This window comes from Monodon monoceros, unplaced genomic scaffold (genome assembly GCF_005190385.1).
Source record: "Monodon monoceros isolate NGI ecotype Baffin Bay Population unplaced genomic scaffold, NGI_Narwhal_1 Super_Scaffold_8, whole genome shotgun sequence".
In the NCBI taxonomy this organism is placed as follows: Eukaryota; Metazoa; Chordata; class Mammalia; order Artiodactyla; family Monodontidae; genus Monodon; species Monodon monoceros.
This window is the reverse complement of record NW_021703785.1, coordinates 8,701,797-8,719,725: the sequence shown is the minus strand read 5'-3', so window position 1 is coordinate 8,719,725 and position 17,929 is coordinate 8,701,797. Positions and strand designations below refer to the sequence as shown.

Genomic DNA, 17,929 nt, shown 5'->3' with positions numbered 1-17,929 from the left:
CTACATAATGTGGAGATATATACACACATATGCATATGCACACACACACACATGCACAGAGAATTCAATGGGCAAAAATTTACTATATATTTCTGGATGTTAAATGTGCATATAGATTAAGGCAAAAGAACGCCAGCATGCTAACATGCTGTTAACAATTCCACCTGTTCTTAAATTTTGGGGGTCCAAATAAACAAGTTAGGAAGGTGAAGTAAAAACCATCTCATAACCGCACTCTTTCCTGGCAATGTAATTAAAAATAAAACATTTTTTGATATCAGAAAACAAGAAACTTAGCTTTGAAGGAAAAATTTATTATATCCCTTAAGATAATAAAACTGAGATCTTCCAAAGCCTTTTAGAGCCTTAGCCATGTCTCCTGAGCTGCATCTCCCCTTTGGGTATCTCACTAATGACAGCTACAAGAGAGGGAATATTGGCACTGCTCTGAGTTTAATACTCTGGTTCAAGTAAAGGTGAATGGCCCTTCTCTTAATTCTCTGGTGCACAGCCAAGGCAGGGCTGCAATACTTAAATGTAAGGTAATTAAATATTTGGATATCACACAAAGGAAATCAACACAGAATATCATGGAACTGGATAATCTAGCTTACACTTTACCTGTTTGCAGCTTGGAGTTCAGTACATGGATGCCTCCCTACTCAGCATCCAACCGGCCAAAAATGCCTAATTACATCTAGCAACCTAATATCCAAACCCAAGAGAAGTATTACGGAGAGCATGAAGTTTCTTTTCCTATACAGTTAACTCCCACTTTCAGGATTCAAGTTCATGTCTGAACCTTTCCACGTATGATTGGCCCTGAGAACGTCCACCTGCTGTAGGAAAGCCTCTGCACATTTACAGTGACAGGACTTTACTGGAGAATAGGGTGATTTTTTTTTTTTAACAAACCACAGTAAGATATAACAGGAGGGGCTGTTCTCTTACAACTTTAGATGACATTCATATCCAGGAATGTTTAGGTTTTGCATGAGATATTTAAGAGGTGAACCAGAGTAAATTTAAATATCAATAAAAGTAAAATGTATATCTCACAGTGAATTCTGAGCTTCATGGCATTAACATTACAGCTAAGCAAACAAATTATATGTAAATATAGTATCATATTGTCAGTATATTAATGAAATGCCCATGCTTTGAACATAGATAAACATAGGTAAGAAGAGTCAGAGCAATATTTTAATCAGAGATAAATATATAAAAATTGCTCATTCCCTATATCTATAAATAGTGTTTTATTTTCACAATGGTATTAATTTCCTTAAAGTGCTTATAAGTTTTATAAGGGTATTAATTTTTTTAAGCACTTATAGGCTAAACTACAGTAAAAGTAGGCATTATTCATTAAATAAGTATACCCAGGGACTTCCCTGGTGGCACAGTGGTTAAGAATCCACCTGCCAATGCAGGGGACACGGGTTCAAGCCCTGGTCCGGGAAGATCCCACATGCCACAGGGCAACTAAGCCCGAGCACCAAAAGTACTGAGCTGGCGCTCTAGAGCCCGCAAGCCACAACTACCGAGCCCACTCACAACTACTGAAGCCCGTGCACCTCGAGCCCGTGTTTTGCAACAAGAAAAGCCACTGCAAAGAGAAGCCCGCACACCACAACGAAGAGTAGCCCCTGCTTGCTGCAACTAGAGAAAGCCCACGCGCAGCAACAAAGACCCAATGCAGCCAAAAATTAAAAATAAATAAATTTACAAAAAAAAAAAAAGATAAGTATGCCCATTGAGAGCCAAGTAAACAAATTTAAAAGTACAAAAAATGCACAAAGACCCCAAGGGTATTGCTAGTCGGTTTTGTGGGAAAATAAACCAATTTCCAGTCATAACCTATTTTACAGTTGTTGCTGCCTTCACTGTATTTTTCAACTTAAAAATGTACCCATAGAGTCTGTCATAAAGAGTGAAGTGAGTCAGAAAGAGAAGAACAAATACCGTATGCTAACACATATATATGGAATCTAAAAAAAAAAAAAATGGTTCTGAAAAACCTAGGGGCAGGACAGGAATAAAGATGCAGACGAAGAGAATGGACTTGAGGACACGGGGAGGGGGAAGGGGAAGCTGGGACGAAGTGAGAGAGTGGCATGGACATATATACACTACCAAATGTAAAATAGATAGCTAGTGGGAAGCAGCCACATAGCACAGGGAGATCAGCTCCCTGTGACCACCTAGAGGGGTGGGACAGGGAGGGTGGGAGGGAGACAGAGGAGGGAGGAGATATGGGGATATATGTATACCTATAGCTGATTCACTTTGTTATAAAGCGGAAACTGGGCTTCCCTGGTGGTGTAGTGGTTGAGAGTCCGCCTGCTGGTGCAGGGGACACGGTTTCGTGCCCCGGTCCGGGAAGATCCCACGTGCCGCGGAGCGGCTGGACCCATGAGCCATGGCCGCTGGGCCTGTGCGTCCAGAGCCTGTGCTCTGCAATGGGAGAGGCCACAACAGTGAGAGGCCTGCATACCGCAAAAAATAAATAAATAAATAAAATAAAGCGGAAACTAACCTACCATTGTAAAGCAATTATACTCCAATAAAGATGTTAAAAAAAAAAAATGTACCCCATTTACCATGAAATGCTATCTAAGGACCGCTATGGACTCTTCATTCTATTTGGAATACTCCAGCCCAAATCCGTCCCTCATTTGGTCCAACAATCAGAATCTCCTGACATAACTGGCAGTGGCAAAGGGAAAACGAAATGGGAGAGAAAAGGGGAAGGAGGGTGGATGAGTTTATTCCGTCCATCTCTATCAATATTGCTTCCTTAGCTCCAGGACCGACCATCCCCAGCAACTCTTCCACCTTTATCTAACCTTCCAAATCCCCTCTACTCCCCCTAGAAAGACTAAGATACCATATATTTGGAGGTAACAAAACTAACTTCTAAGTTACCTAAATGGCCTACTTATTTGAGAGAAGTTTAAAGTGCTAGTTAGACTGTACCAATCCATAATGTCCAACGCCAAGGTGCCTGACTAAGAAGCCTGATATAGGAAGTAGACATACCTTACTGCTCAGCCATTCCATCCTATGCTGCAGATCTCAGCATCTAATTTTACTTCTTTTTTTTAATCTAATGGCATTTATTGAGACTAGTTCCCAAGTTTTACATCACTTGATAAAAGGAACTGACACAGCAGAAAGGTTTCCCTGATAGACCCCGTGGGGCTCAGTGCTTAACACAGAGGAAGAGACTTCCTTCCTTGGACTGTATCTAGGCCCCTGCTGTGACCAGAGAGACAACAGTAGAATCATTATGTGTACCTAGGGTTACTTCTAACTCATGAACCTGCCACACTAAAGGCCTTTTCCTGGGCTATTGTTTCTTCATGTTTGAGCTGACCTCTAACAAGGACGGTGCTAGTTACACTTAACATTGGTTGATGTGGTCAATCCAAGAGATGCAATGCACAAGCGGTGGTCTCAGAAGTAGGCACCATCACAGACACACTGAGCCGTACCATCTGTTGGTGCTCATTACGGCCCGTGAGGCTGCAGCGGGGCTGGGCCATGACCTTTAAAGTAAGAATGTATTTGTGGTAGCTTTCCTTATTCTAATTTACTATGATTTCATTATTTTTGGTATAGAAAATTGTGCTGGTGATAACCTACACACATGGACCCTAGGGTGTTTTTCAGTTCAAGTAACTGGAAAATGAGTGAAGTTTCTGTGTAATGAAATGGGAGGTGTATGTTGGCATGAACGAAGAAGAAACCTTCATTCGTACCTTTTATGAGAAGCGTGTGGCCACAGAAGTTGCTGCTGACACTCTGGGTGAAGAATGGAAGGGTTATGTGGTCCAAATCAGTGGTGGAAGTGACAAACAGCGTTTCCCCATGAAGCAGTGTGTCTTGATCCATGGATGAGTCCGCCTGCTACTGAGTAAGGGGCATTCCTGTTACAGACCAAGGAGGACTGGAGAAAGAAAGCACAAATCTATACAGGGTTGCATTGTGGAGGCCAATCTGAGCATTCTCAATCTGGTCATTGTAAAAAAAAAGGGGAGAAGTATATTCCTGGACTCACGAATATTACTGTGCCTCGTCGCCTGGGGCCCAAAAGATGTAGCAGAATCCACAAAGTTTTCAGTCTCTCTAAAGAAGATGATGTCCACCAGTATGTTGTGAGAAAGCCCCTAAACAAAGAACGTAAGAAACCTAGGACCAAAGCACCCAAGATTCAGCGTCTTGTTATTCCACGTGTTCTGCAACGCAAACGTTGGCGTATTGCTCTGAAGAAACAGCGTACTAAGAAAAATAAAGAAGAGGCTGCAGAATATGCTAAACTTTTGGCCAAGAGAATGAAGGAGGACAAAGAAAAAGGCCAGGAACAGATTGCCAAAAGACGGGGGCTGTCCCCTCTGAGAGCTTCTACTTCTGAGCCCAGTCAAAAATGAGATGTTCTAAGAGTAACAAATAAATAAGATCAGACATCACGAAAAAAATATATATATACGATAATATTTAAAAGTATTTCTACCAATTATAAATTTAAACGAATACAAGAAAGAAAGGGTTAAAGATCCGTCTTATGTTAAAATTGTAACAGAGAAAGCGAAAGCATCGTTAGGCAAAAAACTGTTACCAAGATTCACAGAGGTAACTCCTGCTTTGAGTAATAAAAATAAGAGAATAAGATTATGATGCACTGAGCGAGTTGAATGACCCTAATTTCCTTTCCTGAAGGTTCTCACAAGTATTAGCGGGCACCAAGACACTGAGTAAGCACGTGTATGTATAGCTGTGGCAATCCGTATGACGCAACTTGGACTGTGGCATCTTTAGATGCACATTTTAATTTTTTATTCAAAACTATGTTAATGCAACAACATTCAGACCCTTTACTTAACTCTGTAGCATTCAGACCTTTTGCATTGTGCAGCTATTGCCTTTACACTAATTGGCACCAAAAAAAAAAATTGTTAAATCACTCACTCACTACCCACTGAAATGACAGAATTCAGGCTTATGCTGCTAATTTGCTCCCAGCACAGGGTGTCTACAACTGTTATCACCACCTAAAATGAATTCCTTCCCTTACTTGTATGAATTATGCTTGTGACCCTACAAATGTGCATTTTATAAACTTATAAACTAGGATCTCTAACAAGGATCCCAGTTCTAAATCAAAAAAATTGAAACTGCTGCTTATAGAGCATTACTAGTTATGTATTTGTAAAGTTTAAATGGCCATTGAGGATTGAATTAGTGCTCTTGTTTTAACAAGTGATATTCCTTAAAATATTATTTTATAAATTGTGTGGCATTCTTAAGTGTTAAGATAACCGAGAAATAGATACTGACCCTCTAAAACACAATTCAAATTTTATAACAGAAAGGAGCAGAAAATCAAAATCCATTTCCAAAAGTTGTGCTTTTAGCAAATTGCTCCTTAATGCATCTCTCCACTAAGCAGCGGTCATCAAGGGTTCCTCAGACATAGATCTGCTGCTAGCGCCAGAGCAGTTTATCAGGATTCTCGTGTAAGAAATTGTGGTTCAAATTGCTGGAAATTTCCCTGTAGCCAAAGAGCCTGTGACATTTTCAGTCCAGCGATGTTTCACTAGAAAACATCATCTTACTGGGAAGTTAACTGCTGCCCCAAGTACCTCAGGTGCTACAAACAAAGTTGTTCCGTCTTCCCACTCCAGAAACATTCTCTAGTTCACTAATTTCTACCACATCCAATCTAACTCCTCTGCCAGGCTTTTGGACTCCAAATTATGATTCCTCTAATACCCCAACATAAGATTCCATTAACATTCCCCAAATCCCCAACCATGAACCTTTCAGCCCTTGACTTTCACTCACATTGCTCCCGTTGCCAAGAATATACTTATCTCTCCTGCCAAATGAAACACGCTTTCAAAAGTCAGCTCAGGTCACACTTCTTGACAAGATTTCCCTTTCTTCCCGGCTCATCTTTGATGGGTGTCCTACAGACACCCCGTGGCCGTCCATCTTTCAAGACTCTCTCATTACTGGCGTTCTCTGTACACTGAGCTTAAGTACTTTGGGGCCAGAGACCAAATCCTTATGGAATGTTTTAAATCTCTCCCAGTAACTAACATGGAACTTACCACAAATAGTTATTTAATAAATACTAATAGGTTTATTGTATAGATTGTATATTGTCTGTCTTCTCAAAACCTCAGGATCATTTTCTAGATAATTTCCAAATATATTTTTCTCTATGTTAAGTGCATCTTTGGAACAACAAGAATGGCAGTCCTGAAGAAACCAGAAAGGGAAGAAAAGGTTGCTGTGCAGAAACAGATTTAAAGAACAACTTAGGCATGGGATTTCTGCTCTGTCTCCTAAGAGCTTTTGCCTCAGACTATCTTCACAAGGATATCTGCATTGCAGACAACCTTGCACTCTAAAGATAGTGCTTCCAGGTTAGAGGGCGATTCCCCCCACCCCAGGATAATAAAGACCATGGCTCCCTGCTGGGCAAAGGCTGGGCAGTTTTGAAAGACATTCCTTAAAAAAGAAGGGGGATTTCCTAAACTCAGAGGTCCTCAGCTGTGACACAAATCCACTGTGTGCAGGCATCCACCTCGGCTACTCAGCACTGCCCCTGGGAGATGTTAGGACAAGGGAAACAAGAACGGGGCGCCTGTTGTGCCCTGAGTGATACAGTCCTTTATCTCTGACCCAGGAGCCTCCGTCCTCAGCCAGCATCTCTGTAACTGGGCCGGGTCGGCTTGCGAACCGTTTGTAGTTTTGGGCAACTTTTGGATGTTAACTAAAAGTGGGTGCGTTCAATTAGGAGTTTCTAGTTTACAAAAGAAAACAGAAGTTACCGCATGGAAGTCTACACATCTCACATGCGATGGTATAGGTGGATCTCAAAAACAACGTGTGGCGTGAAAAGAGCAAACTCAAGGGCATGAGGACTCCAGGATCTGATGATCTGAGGCTCTAGTACAGGCTAAGGTAAAGTCAGAGAGCAGAACGGTGGCTGCCCCTCACAGAAGGCACGGGTGGGAACTGAATCGAACTGAGAATGAGGTTTCTGGGTGATGAGAATATTCTATATCTTAAATGGGGTGTCTGGCACAAGGATACACACAATAGTCAAAAGACATCAAACTCTACAGTTAAGAGCTGTGCATTTTAATGTATGTAAATTACGCTCAATAAAAAAGCATTACAAATTCTAAATATCTGAACATGTTGCAAACACTGAATATGTTGCATTCCCCTTTAGTTTCAGGATATAATGATTCACAGAAACACTGAGACAACACCAGCCACTTTCACATATACGCTTTGAACACAGTCTTTAGGGCAGTAGCTGCAATACAGGAATTTAAGAGGATGTCTCTGGAGGCAGGCTGCTTGGGTTTCAACCACTGGCTGGGTGCCATCAGGCAAATTCCTTAACTTCTTCATGCCTGGGCGTCATTCTTTTTCAGATAAATATAAGAAAAATTCCTACATATGGTTTTTGAGGTCTAAATTAGGTAATATAGATAAAGTATCTAGTACATAGAAAGCATCCTATAAAGCTAGTTTTTTGTTATTACTTACAGCATAAATACTAATACAGGATTCAGAAGAATTCAGGATATTTCTGTTCAAGTAGAAGAGTAATAAGTCTTTTAAAATCTAGTAAGTTTAAAGGCATTCATTAGTGGGACTATAAGGTAGAATAATTATAATAATATCCCCAAATTATTTAATTATATAACCTATTAAAGCAATAGATCCACATCACAGTTTTTTTAACATGTTATCTGAAGCACAGAAAGAAAAAAATTAAGTCAAATAAATGCTGCTTTGGGTGTCTCTAGTTCAGACAGATGTGTCTCATTTACTGTCTGACAACTGTATTGTTAGAATTTTTTGCCTTTTTCCCCTAATGTAATACATGTAAAAGTTGAAAAGCCAATTGAATACTAATCCCAGCCTTGCCTGAAGAGTTAAATTGATGACAAACCTTTCGAAAGACACAACTAAAGAAAAGATGTGAAAGGACAAAATCTCGAGTAAGACAGTACAAATACAAGTAGAGCGGGACAAAGCGGGGCAATCCTCAGTGATGGAAAACAGAGAAGCAGGACTCCACAGCTCTGCAGATCAGGCCACACTCCCAACTTCAGCGCGCACGTCAGGGGTTCACGTTCCCATGAAAAGGCACGTGTGCCACAGACGGACCAGAACCACCTAAGCACTGTGTTCTTTAAGATGATTCCCAAGATTTTAAAAGGAAATATAATTAGGAAAGATAAAATAAATAATAAACAATCATGATCCCCTAAATTTCTATCTTTTTCAAATTTATTTATTTTTTAATTTGTTACTGGACCATTAAAATATTTCTAACATTTAGTATCCATTCTATTAAAACATATTTCCAATATTTTATATTATTATATATCTGATGTATGAGGAATTTTATGTCACTTAATTGGCATATGAGTAGAAAGTTTAAATGTAAAAGAAAAAGTAATTAAGAAAATGTTGGGGCAGAATGATGGTAACTGCTGAGTGTTTAATTCGGAAAGTGACTCAGGCCTCCTAGCAAACAGAGCCCTTTCTTTGCTTACAAGCAATAACACCTGCGGTACAACAGAAACAACCAAAAAACATGAGTTTCAGACTCTGAAATAAGTGGCTGTTTAAGAAAAAAACAGAAACCCTACAAATGTTTTAGTCTTTGAGCCTTCTTATTTTCACATTTCTTCTTTTTTAAAGTACGACAGTAGTATGCCACGTGCTCCACACAGGAAGTGGAAAGAATAGAGATTTCAATCCGTCCCAAACTACACTTTATCTAAGTAAGAGGCAGCATTACAGAAGAGGCTAGCTACCACACACTTCAGTGATCCACTGTAATTGTGCAGACAACAAAATGTTACAGGGGGAAAAAGGCATTTTAATTACAACTACATTCATTGCTACCCAAGAAGCAGGTGCACAAACTTACATACATAAATTCAATAAAGTTCACACTTCCTTCACTTTTCTTGCCAGACCTGAATAATCTGAAAAATTGGCTTTTAATTGTATTATTTGACTCCTCAAATGGAACAAAGTATTGCACACAAATCACCGACTATCAACAAAGAACTGTATATCATTTAAAACAAAAAACAAAAAAACCTCTGACTTATCTTTATTGTAAGGCATTTTTTTTATCCCTAAGGACTTTCAGCTTTGGAGTCAAGAAAACAAACCCTTTATCCCAGAGCAATTCTCCTAGAACTGCCTATTTAAATTATGATCTAGAAGGAGAAACTTGTCAAAGTTTTCTACTTGCTATTAAAAGTTGCCACAGCCCCTCGAATACAAAGAGTCTGGAGAGAGTCAGGTTTTTGCTCTGTGCTTTGAGGAGACAGGAGTGGTCTACTGGCAAATGGTCAGTGGCTCGGCGGCATCAAAAGGAACGGTCCAAATCAAACACCTGTGGTCAGAACATCCTAGACACCTCCCTCTTTTCCCTTCCCAAATTCTAACTGGCCACTGAGATAGAGGGACTCCACTTCCTCTCCAGCCCCTGTCACTGCCTTATTTTTGACCTCACCACCTCCTCTGTGGCCTTTCTTACCTTCAATCCCGCTCCACGCAAAGATATTTTCCACACTGTTGCCATAATGATTATCTAAAGGGTAAAGCTGACCGAAAGGCTTCAAGATTCCAAAACAGCTTTACTGAAAGATTCACTGCAAATGGCTAATGAAAAATTAAGGACACAAGAGGCACCTAAAACAGAAGACGCTAAGTAGTAACTTCTACTACTCCCGCTATCCGTCATCGCAGTCCTCACAGTCTGTTCGTCCTCTATCTGAATTGCCTTTCCACTCTGAAGAAACTACAAGACCATAAACAAATTAGTGACAGTAAAGATGCGCCCACACCTACCTTTGAAGGGTGGCCCCCAAATGCGCCCCTCTCAGAGTTCATGGGACTCCAAGGGATTCTCCAGGAAACCAGTAAACCACTACCAGTTATTCTCTTAAGCAGCCAATAGGAAACTCAAGTTAAAATTAGTGAAAAACCTTGCCAAATTCAGGTAGATGCCAGAGCTACACTCTACTTTAAACCCCACTTGCTCTGGAGCCTAAGAAAACTGGCAGATGCCAGAGAATTCTTACCAGAGTCAGCTCTCCTGCATCTCTGTCTGTAGTGCCCAGTTGAGAGAGGAAGGGAAAATCTCACGCTGTTCCTTCCTTTCCAAGATGCACTGGTTGTGGATCCTTTCTCTCCCAGGGACAGCTATTGCCTTCTTGTTTGTCTCATTTTGGGTCTTGAGAACTTGGCCTGGGAACCGTCAGGCTGAGGGCCCTCAAAATACGGCCGGACAGAAGTGTGGATTGCACTCCACTTGCAGCTAGTGTCCTACTGATCGTTGCCAGCGCTCAGGGGAACTAAGTCTTTCTTTGGCTACCTTTGGATGTGGCTCTGCATCTTGGGAGGGTAGGATCTTTTGCCCATTCTCTGGGGACACCTCTTGAGTCCAACAGGTTGTTCAGTACTGCCAGGAATATTTACTGTTTGTCTCGGCTGAAACCTGACAAGATATTTGAAAAAAAAAAACAAAAAACACTTTTTTTTTAAGTAGCTCTACTGTGAGAAGTTGGCCAGACTGGGAGCTGATATTCAGAGCCTGAAAGGAACTTTTTTTGAGGCCTCCTCCCCTAACCTAAGTGAAGCTATGTATACCCAGAAGGAAAGACCTTCCAAAACAAAAAGCTCTAAATCTAGAACACAGAAGTCTTTTTATTTCCATATTAGTTGAAGACCTTCTCCCAGATCTAAAGATGCAAACAGAAGATAATGTAGTTGGATGGGTGATCAGCCCTTTGATGTCATGAAGGTTGCAACTCAATTCTTTGAAGAATTAAAAACAACTATCCCTGTCTCAGGAACTGAGTCTTTGTAAGAACACAAATGCAGCTACTGAAGCAACTCAAAGCCCATCTATCCTTTATACCAATCCCAAAACCTCCCCTATGCTGGCACATATTGTAAAATTCTGGATTTAGGAAACGAAAGTCCTTCCTGGAGGCACTTACTTTCTTTCCCTGTGCCTTGAGATGTAAATATTCTACCCAGTCTTCTTGAGAAACTGATGGCCAGTTCTTCGAAAAACAAACTTCAGGATTCTTATCATAAGGGGAACCAAAAAAAGGTAAAAAGACTATTTGGAAACTAGGCCAACAAAACGTCTTTAAAAAGTGTAAAGCCATCTGAGCAGGTAACCTTAACCTACTCCATCCGCCGAAACACAATTTGGATCTAGCTGTTCTTTTATAAACTAGTGAGCTTGCCTTATCATACCCTCAAAATAGTCTTTTTCAACTTCTAAATATACAGTGAAGTTGTGTGTGTGGGTTTTCAGATGTGAAAATGCTCGTGATTCTTCCCAACAGTCCAAGATAACAGAAGGAAAAACAAGCTAAGGTAGGTCGAGTCCTCTCCAAAAAATGTTGAGACTGCAGGAAAAGACACCTGGGGAATACAACAGATACAAAAGAATGCCATCTGTTTCAGCACCAACCACACAACTCTGTAAAATGCATGAAGAGCTCTTGGTGGTGTCACCAGTAAAATACAACGCGTGTCTTCTTCCAGGGCTCAAAGTTGTGTACTGTGCTTTCCTTACCACTCAAAACCGGCTCTTGGAAGAGTCACCTCTGCACCGGCAAGGAGTTGCCACACCTCTGCAAGGTCGGTCATGAGCCCGCAGGTGGCCTTCCATCTCCGATAGCCTCGGGTTTAAACTACAACTTAAATATACTCAACACAGTCCAGGAGATGTACAGGGAAGAGGGAAAAGTTCATTCAGAATCCAGATCGGGTGGAAAGTTACGAGACGCTTGGAACATGAGAGCGGGGACCGACCTGAGATTATTCTAATCAATGCCCTTGCACTGCAGTCGAAGAAACTGAGGCCCAGAGAATTTCAGGAGCCCTCCTCGGCCTCCCAGTATCTAGTGCGGGCTGGACTCATGCTCTCCCAGTCCGGAACTTGGGCGCATCCACCACCTACCTAGCTCCTTCCTCCCGCCCAGTCCCTTTTCCTCTAAACCCTGCAGTGCGTCGCGGGGAGGCGGCCACCTGTGGGCTGGAACCAAACTCTTCCTTCGCCCTTCAGCCCGGGCACGCACTGAGGCGCGCGCGAGGTCGCCGGCCCGGTGCCCGCCAAGGGGCGCCGCGTCAACAGCCGGAGCGTCCCGCGTACCCCGTCTCGCCCACCCCGCGGCTTCCGGCCACGTGGTTTCCATAGCAACGGCTGCGCCGGCCTCCGAGCCCCCAGAGACGCTCCAGGGTCAGAGGTCATCCCTGTGGCAACGGAAACCTCCCGCGCTATGGCGGCGCGGACGGGTCGATTCCGCCGCATTGCGCCGCAGAGACCCAGACGCCCCGAGGCGTGGAGCGCGGGTTGGCGGGTCCCGGGAGTTCTGGCCGCGGGTCACAGCGGAGGAAGGCGACGCGTCGTCTGCGTGCCTCCTCTTTTCGGGGCTCCATTAGGCAGACTCCGAGCCCGGCTCCGGCCAGATCCCCGAGGGGCCCGACTCCTGGAAGCAGATCCGAGCCGCAGAGGTGGCCGGCTCGCGGCGAGCAGAAAACAGTCCACGTCCCGCTTGCTGCTCTGGCGAGCGGGGCTCTGCCCGAGTCGTGCGTCCGCCTTTGACGGTGGCTCCAGAGGGCGGAAGCTGAGTAGCTGAGTGTGGTTTTGGGAAAGCAGGGCGCCACCAAGTTTGCAGATGACTGCTTTAAAACGGAAAAGAACAAAATAGGAAGGGAGGGGGCACCTCCTTTCAAAGCAAGTGAAACTCGAGGCTGTTTTGGTGCTGTCCACTCTAGAACGGAAACATGCCACATCGGATGGGCCCAGTGACCATCTTCACAGAAAGGAGTGGAGACAGGAAGAGAGAAACAATTCAAGTTCACTCCACTGTTTTTTGGAATGCCTTCCTTTTGGAGAACGTTAAAGATCAGAAAAGAAAATGAAGGGGGTCTCTGGCAGAGGGAACCAAATGGTGTCCTAACACTTGTTATTTAAAGGGTGAGCGGGCCAGGAGGGGTAAATGCGCTTGTGTGTTTGAGGAAGGCCTGAGCCCAGGGAATGTTTGCAAACCATGTTTCAGGATGCCCTGGCGCGGAGCATGAAGAGAAAGAAGGCCACTAACAGCTGTTTTTCCTTCTTGGTTTTACCATTTAGAAGCCAAATTCTTGGTTGGCACTGCTAGAAAGGAGTAGGCGTTAAGTGAACTTCACCAAGTAAATTGTATGACAGTGGCAGCTACAGTCCCACAGTTAACTTTCTCAGAAAACCCTATTTTTCACCGTTAGTTCATTTAATACAAATGTATTGAAAACCTGAGACTTATCATAACCTGAGTTTTTGACAGGGGACAGCGATAAACGCAGCAGTGCTCAACAATTGTTAGGTGACTTTCTTCGATGGTGTTAGTAGGTTAGATAAACAAAAACGTCAGTGTTCCCTGTAAAACATGTCTGCACTATGCCTCCATTTTTGCTTTCATGTTTAGGAAAGCCCTAAGGATTCCTCCTTTCAACTCCTCTTCCTTCATCATCCTACCTTTTACTTCTGGCCAAAGCAGAAAATTAGTTTGTACCAACCAGAGAAATATACAGGGAGAACATCAAGACATACTTGGCCCTTCAAAAGCAGAATAGCAAAAAGAAAAAAGTTAGTGCATCTCTGGAGGCATATGGAGGAACTGAGAAGTCGCCCTCAGACAATTCCCTGCCGTTCTGTGCTCAAGTTCAACTCTTATAACTAAATGTAGTACACGGTACACAATATAAAACCCTAAGAAACACCACACAGACCATGGCACCAGGCAGATAGACGTGTCTGTAGGTATTTCCCTGGCCCACTGTCCCTCCTGGAGGTGGTACTAAGTTGGGCTCAAAGGTTTTATTAAGAATATAGACACGATGCAATGTCTCATTTAAAACTTAGTAGAGGAGCTTCAAATATACTGTTCAAACATCCCAACTGTTTCCCCATAAACCATAAGAAACTATCTTGAATAAATGCTTCCATTTTGAGACATCTACATATTTATAGAAAGCTTATGAGTCAATTGAGTGAGTTATGATGCCAAAATGTACAAAGGAGCAAAACCTTTGGTTGTTGTCCTTGTTACAATATGTATAAAAACACTTCACAAAAGTCCTCAGTGTGTGTGTTGCTAAAACACGGAAGACTGGGTTTGAACATTTTTAAAGGAGTGGCTCCGCATAGGAAATGTGAACTATAGAATTAGCTTTAGCACCTCCTGAAAGCAATGCATCATTTGAACGGATGTTCTCAGCGAGGCTGCCTAAGATGAGAACAGGCTGGATATGGGTACAACTAAAGTGATCTCCACTGTTAAAACCAAGTTTAGATGATCACTGATTGGATTTCACACTTGTTAACTTGGATATAAATTAAAACAAACTAAAACAAAACAGTCGGCACTCCCAACAAATCAATACTTGGAAGCCTACCTAACATGTCATCCTTTGGTTCAGGAAGTGCTACTGCCTGCAAAACTCATCATGCTACTTCAGTAATGAAGCTTCCTAGATGGAATCCAAAGCCAACTCATATTACATGGAATCCCACGCTGAACGCAAGCATATTAGAAAGACAAGGACCTTACATCTGTTTGGTGTTCCAGCCATGCAGTCTGAATTTGATGTCTCCATTTTACATATGCTCAGTGTTTAGAAATAAACAGGTTATCTATGGCCCATTTGTGGCTCACCCAGCTCTACAGGAACCCAGGATGAGTCGGCAGGCAGAGGAGAAGGGGTGAAAAATGCTTTACACCTTTTTCTTCTCCCTCTTCCTATTTTCTCACTTCTCAAAGCCATGACCGCCCCTAGATGTAAAGCAAGTAGCTTTAAAAGAATAACATATATTTAAATGAGTAACAGTGGCACACCAGATGTTTTTGGCACCTAAAACAGCTTAGTCAAAGGCAAAAGCAGAGCTGGAAGACACCCAAAAAAAGTAGGAAATAGAAAGTGACAGTGACTTCTACCAAGCCCTGCTTGTTTCATCTCAAAGTTTCATGGCAGAGACGGAGACAGTTCAGAAGAGGAAACACTCAGGGCCATGAGTTTGTGGGATTTTCTAAATGTGCTCTGCAGAACTAGGTCTAGGGCATCCGCTTCGTACCCTCCTTGCCACAAACACTGGTACCCAATAAAATTACATCTGGTTACAATTTTTCTTAAAATCTCTGCTTTCCAAAATCCTATCAAGCCGTGGAAGTTTGTATGTGTGAGTAGCTGTATATATTTGAGGGTTTGTGGCTTCCTTTGCCTGTTGGACATTATGTATCTGAAGAGACATCCATGATACGACCTTCATATTTATCTTTAGTGTGGACTTTTTTTTAAATATTTATTTATTTATTTGATTGCCCTGGGCCTTAGTTGTGGTAGGTGGGCTCCTTAGTTAGTTGTGGCATGCAAACTCCTAGTTGCGGCATGCATGTGCGATCTAGTTCCCCAACCCTGGCCCCCTGCATTGGGAGCACGGAGTCTTAACCACTGCGCCACCAGGGAAGTCCCCTATTGTGGACTTCTTTTTTCCAACCATATTTATTTCCTTAGCAGCCATTGCTCAGATTTCAGTGACCTAGATTATTTCCCAAACTGGCCTGTGACACATGTTGGTCAGTCCAAACTCTCAGTACTAATTTAAAGAAACATATCAAGCCCTCCTCCAGGCAAAGTAAGTGCGTTGGACTCAGTATTCCCTATTTAATGATCTGCCTAAGATACAGTCACCTTGCATAACTCATGCAGTGACAGTTGAAGCAGGTAACATCTATTCTAAACATATAGCTATTCCTCTACTGGGAAAATAAGGGAAGGTAGGACATGAAGCGTGTGTGTGTGTGTTCTCTGATAATAGTTGTATTGTGAGATATTGGACATGTTTATGAAGACAGTAAATTTACTTTCTATCCAGGATTTCTAAGCTATTGCAATTTATTTTAAAAAGCATATATTGTGCAAATATATTCTTCATGCTCTTTTCCAGTTAACTTTTACATAAAAACAACTTTAAAAAACCTACTTAATTAACACCTCTTATTTAAACATGAATTAAGAACTTTTGGGTAGATGAGTAACTTTGCCCTTAAGTTCATGACTCTATCATTTGCTTATTTCTACACCAACCTGATTATATAGCAGTACTCTGAAATTCCTTTCAGGAACCCCTGACCGAACTGCCTGTACTTCTTGACAACTTAAAGCAGTGGGAATAATCAGTAAATCATTTTATAACTTACAAAGATTGGGAAGAAAAATTCATCTAATAAGAAGTCGTTACACCAAATTCATGGTCCTACTACTGGTACGTGCAGGTATTCTGACAAGCTTCTTAGTGTGAAACCAGTTAATTGTCCTCGTTTTAGATTTAAGATAACGTAATAGGTAGTAGTCAATCTGTTCTTTTTGGTTTTAACAGTTAGGAGGATTTTAGTCTTTGTTTTATTTCAATTACCCAATTAACTTCTTAGTTATACTGCTATCTTGGGATCAAAAACCTGCAAATGATTTTAGGCTTCATGTTAATAGCAGAAGGAGAATGGAATTTACCAACTACAATCCTGAAAGGGAATGGCTAGACACGGGATGGTTTAAGCTCAAAAGGCAAAACTTTTAGAAGGTGAGATACATAGTGTGACACATTAATGTCCCATTTAAAAAATAATTTACAAAATGCTCCAACTCCAAGGTTGGAATTCTCACCCCTGGCAATCTAGGACTTAAACTATCCTAGTGGAGTAGTCGGAGCCGGAGCCGTTGTTAGACAGAGTTTGAGTTAACCCATCAGTTCACCCCCGAGTACTTTAGCATTCATAAGCTGCAAAATAAATTGCTCTAAAAATAAGTCATCATTTGTTTGACACCTTCCAAATGCCTTGGAAGGAAAAAAAACAACCTACTTTATTCCAGAGAGATGAAAGTGGGTGGGGTGGGGGAGGTGTAATAAAAAGATCTTGAATCGTGTATTGGTGAAACTTAGTGTTTCCAGTAAAACTGTTTACAAAAAAAAAAAGACATTATCAAAGGCAGTAAGGAAACTTACTGTTCCATGCTGAATTATTGCCCACTCTCCAGTACTATGGAGGGACTGACTTCAAGAACCCTAAACAAATGGCCAAGTCTAAAGAAATGCTTTTCTAGTAGTCCTGTCTCAGAGGGAGCTAAATCTTTTCAAAGAAGAACACAAGAAGGTTTCAAAAACCAGTAATTTTACTGTGTGAGGGAGGAACCCCACCGCAGCCCTTGGCTTGTCCCACTTTAGGAAGTCTTGCCAAAAGGGTCTTCGCGTGAACTTGAGATGGTAGTGTTGCAGATCTAGCTATGACCAAGGCATCAGCAAGTGCTGGGCTTGAGGCAGGGTTAGGGTACACCTGACAGCCCAACTGGAGACGTGGTTGGTAAGGTGACCACACTGCTTTCTCGTTGGGTAGCTCTCAGGATGGTGGGATCATCTCAGAGCTGCTAAACGCTAAGTTAAGAGAGAGAAGGGTCAAAGGACCGGGGATGGAGGGGGTGGGGGTCGGGTGGGGGGGGGAAGAAGAGGGGGACGGGAAGAAAGCGGGGAGAGCTAGAGCACAGGGATGAGAACTCCAGGACGGAGGCACGGGGCCCGCTGCAGCACCGCGCCCACAGACTCAACAGCCATCCGAAGGTCCCAGCTGAGGGCAACTGCCAAGCGTCCGCCAGCACGCGAGCATCTGCCCTTCCGGAGGGTCTCAGAACTCGCACTTTCCCTTCTGCCGCAGCAGAGGGGGCTGCAGGGGGTGCTCAGCTTCCACACCCACCGCCTCCATCCCCGCCCACCCACACCTCCTCCCCCTCCTCCCCTCCCCTCCCCTCCCTCCTCCTCCTC

General features: G+C 42.6%; 1 protein-coding gene and 1 pseudogene across 5 annotated transcripts in view; one reads left to right on the top strand and one right to left on the bottom strand.

The window, feature by feature from the left end:
• Window positions 1–17,929, bottom strand: part of FGF14 (fibroblast growth factor 14) — a 622,404-nt gene that overhangs the window by 601,691 nt on the left and 2,784 nt on the right. The gene's annotated exons all lie outside the window — the stretch shown is intronic.
• LOC114888281 lies at window positions 3,736–4,433 on the top strand (annotated as a pseudogene).